Below are 3560 nucleotides of genomic sequence, written 5' to 3'. Positions count from 1 at the left end.
TAATACTAAGGCTTGATCTTAGGGCCTGGCTCTGTCCCAGAATTTGTTATTTTTTGTTTTAGTTTTCTCAAGGCTAGCATTTTACTGCTTGTACCACAGTTCCATTTCTACCTTTTGCTGGTTACTTTCAAATCAGATTCAAATGGACTTTTTTTTCCCGCTTGTTGTGGTTTCAAACCACAATCCTCAGATTTCCTCTTTCTGATTACCTTGGATTAAAGACAAAAGCCTCCAGTGTGGCTTTTTTTCTCTATAGTTATCTAATGCACATACTTAGATAGTAATTTAAAACTGAGAGTATAGAAGCAAGATGTACATTGATGATATTGTCCTGTCAGAAATTCATGGTAGTAAATTTCTTAAGGCCATAAACAAAAAATACCATGATATAATATAAGAGGAATCACTATTGAACATATGAGGTATAAGAGCTTTCTAATAGGTCCATTATTTATTGTTGCCCAACATTAGAAAAAAAAAGTATAGTGCAGTAGTAAATCGAAGTCCTTTGTATGACTACTTAAATTCCTTGTTTTTTTAAGACACTTGTTTTCATCTAGAAAAGTAGGCCTGTCTATTGTCTTCATGTGATTTTGATGATTTAAGGTGCTTAATGAGAAGTCAAAATGTGGGTCTTTGCTATCAATTAAATCTCACTTTTTCTTCTTGGAGAATATAATGATTAAAGCACTAGTTCAGAATCAGCATGCAATAGTTCAGAATCACGCTTCCTGTGCAAGTGGATCACCAGTAAGTAATCCTCAATACCTTTTTCCATAAATTTTTTCACACATACAATCGGCCTTCCTTCTCTAGCTGCTTTTCTAGAATAGACACATTCGTTCATTTTACAGGAAAAGTTTGATTCAACTGATTTGTCAGGTCTGCTACTAGAATTATCAAGAAAATAGTTTCTTGTCTCAAATTTAGTCAAAGCTATGTCTCTTTGTGTAGGCTACTAAAATGTATTTACTAATTTCAAGAAAGTACATAAATTCTATTTCCATCTCTTTTTAAAAAATAAAATTGTTTCCACTATAAATTGATCAGAGGCATGGATTTTGTGGCTAGCTAGGTCATTGTACATCTGTCTTTCTCTTCCTCTTTTTCATGGTTCTCATAGATAATATGATTGCTCTATAATTATCCTAATTTTTTTTGCTTTTATATTTTTGCTTGCATCATTTCACTTTCTGCCCTGCCATTTCCCAAAGCATTTTCATAGAAGGCATTATGTCCTATTTTCTCATTCCTAGAATAAGCTGGACATGAAGACACCACTTGCCATCATTTTCAGCCTATAACTTTGAATATGGAGGAAAATCTTTCTCTGTTCTCTATCAATTCCCTATTCTCCAGTTAGAATAATTTAGAATAGAAAACGGAAAAAGAGGAAACAAATCATGGTGAAAAAACAGATGCAGAAAATTCATTGGATTTTTCTGACCAGTTCAACCAACGTGAATTATTGGTGAAATACATGGGCACCTCATTCCCAGTGGTACTCAAAGTCTGATGAAGACAAGGAACAAGATGAAAACGTGAAATATGGTATCATTTGCAAGAAAAAAGATGGAGAAGGATCCAAGAAAATTTCTTCTTTGGGCTGCCGAAAATAATCAGCTTACTACAGTGCAGACACTACTTTCCAAAAAAGCCACTCATGTAAATACTAGAGATGAGGATGAGTATACCCCGCTTCATCGGCAATCCTACAGTGGACACTTAGACATTGTCCATGAGTTACTGTCTCGAGGCAGCTATTCATGCAATAACTGTAGATGGCTGGACACCCATGCACAGTGCTTATACGTGGAATAATACGAGTGGCTTCTTTCTTACTTCATCATGATGCAGATACCAATGACCAAACTAAATGCCTCTTGACCCCCTTGCATCTTGCTGCTGGGAATAGAGGTAGCAAAAGTATGCTGGATCACCTTCTGTTGAACCATTTTATCAAACCAGGTCTGAAGAACAACTTGGAAGAAACTGCATTTGATATTGCCAAAAGGTTAATAAGTATCACTACCTCTATGAAGTGGTGGAAGGCTGAACAAATTGTTCTCGTAAGTTGTAATGGTTTGGTTAAGTTTCTTAAATTTCAAAAATGCCGTTTCATCCTTTGTGTCCTTCCAAAATATTTTCACAATACAAAATAACAGCAATATCTTACTGTAAAAATTCATAGATTTCATGGTATTCTTCCAAGTGAATTGCCTGACTTTGATATCAAAATGTATTCAAGAGTTGTTTGTATATATCTATAATGATTTCTGCAGAGTTTGTGATTTTTTTAAATCAGAAATAGGTTTAACTTATCTGTTGAAATGAGTAGTACATAAGCTAAAGATATTTCTGGTACTTGTCTGAAAAAAGTTTATTTTAAAATAGTCTGTATTCTGTTCGTATAATATCCATAATCTATTTCATTCTCTCCAAATATAATATTTTGAATTCTACATTGATTTATATTATATAGGTTCATTAATGAATGTGTACTTTCAGATTGCATTCCATATAGAAACAGTTTAAGATTCCTTTTTTCCAAGGTCTTTATACTATTTTATTTCTTTGGGATAAAATGACAATGTTATCTAATTTCAAAAGTTTTGTAAAGGTTATGCTATGTAAAGACTTTTCTAAGGTTAAGAGTTAATACACTGAAGACAAACTTTTAATTCTATGAATTACATGTATTGTTTCACTTGTATCTTTGTAATCAACTTTTTAATAACTGTATTTCACTCCTTGAATCTGAAGAATACTTCACAAATTTCCATATCATCCTTGTGGAAGTGTCATGTTATTCTCTGTATTGTTGTAATTTGGGTAGATGTGCTGCTGAAGCATGTAGTATCTTGTAAATTTAAATAGTTAATGATGCAATCTTAATATTGGCATATAACTTTGGTTGCTTATTTGTAACAAGGAAATTTTATTGTTCCTACAATGGTATTGATCTTATTTCCCTAAAATTCTGAGTATAGTGGAAAATATTTATATTGTTCAATCAATTGCTTACATTTCAACATTTTTTTGTCAGTGACTATTTTAAGTCTTTTTCATTTTAAACCTGATCATACTTTAAAGCCTTTATAGCTAGGTCCAAAGGTGATGGCTTTTCAAGTACTTATTTATGAACTGAGTTAGCTTTGTGGAGCTAAGGGATTCAAAGTAAGCCTTGCTCAAGAGCTACTTCTAAACTTCTGCAGCTTAAAATTTCCCAAATGAGGTCTTACTGGCACAAAATGTCTCCCTGACTCTTTCCCATTCTTCCATGTAGGAATAGACCAACCAGAATATCTTACCCTGACAGCAAAGGTTGTCTTACTGCAACAAAATTAATCTTAGCTACAAGGGATCGTAGAGAGATGAACAGTTCAGACAGAACTGTTCAGACTAGAAGGTATTTTTTCAAAAAATAATTTTTTATTATACCTAACATTTCAAAAGTAGCTAAAGCCAAGAAGGTGAAAAATTGTTCATATGCATGATTACCTAATGTCCCGGTCTGTCTACCTTCCAATCAGGAAGGAACTTACACTACTGCGTTTATA

General features: G+C 33.2%; 1 pseudogene; it reads right to left on the bottom strand.

The window, feature by feature from the left end:
- Positions 1 to 2753: 2753 nt before the first annotated feature.
- On the bottom strand, positions 2754 to 2853 carry LOC138820531 (U6 spliceosomal RNA; annotated as a pseudogene).
- Positions 2854 to 3560: the final 707 nt, after the last annotated feature.

Source organism: Dipodomys merriami, unplaced genomic scaffold (genome assembly GCF_024711535.1).
Source record: "Dipodomys merriami isolate MVZ:Mamm:240054 unplaced genomic scaffold, mDipMer1.0.p SCAF_896, whole genome shotgun sequence".
Classification (NCBI taxonomy): Eukaryota; Metazoa; Chordata; class Mammalia; order Rodentia; family Heteromyidae; genus Dipodomys; species Dipodomys merriami.
Note: the sequence above shows the minus strand (reverse complement) of the source record. Positions and strands in the feature narration are given on the sequence as shown.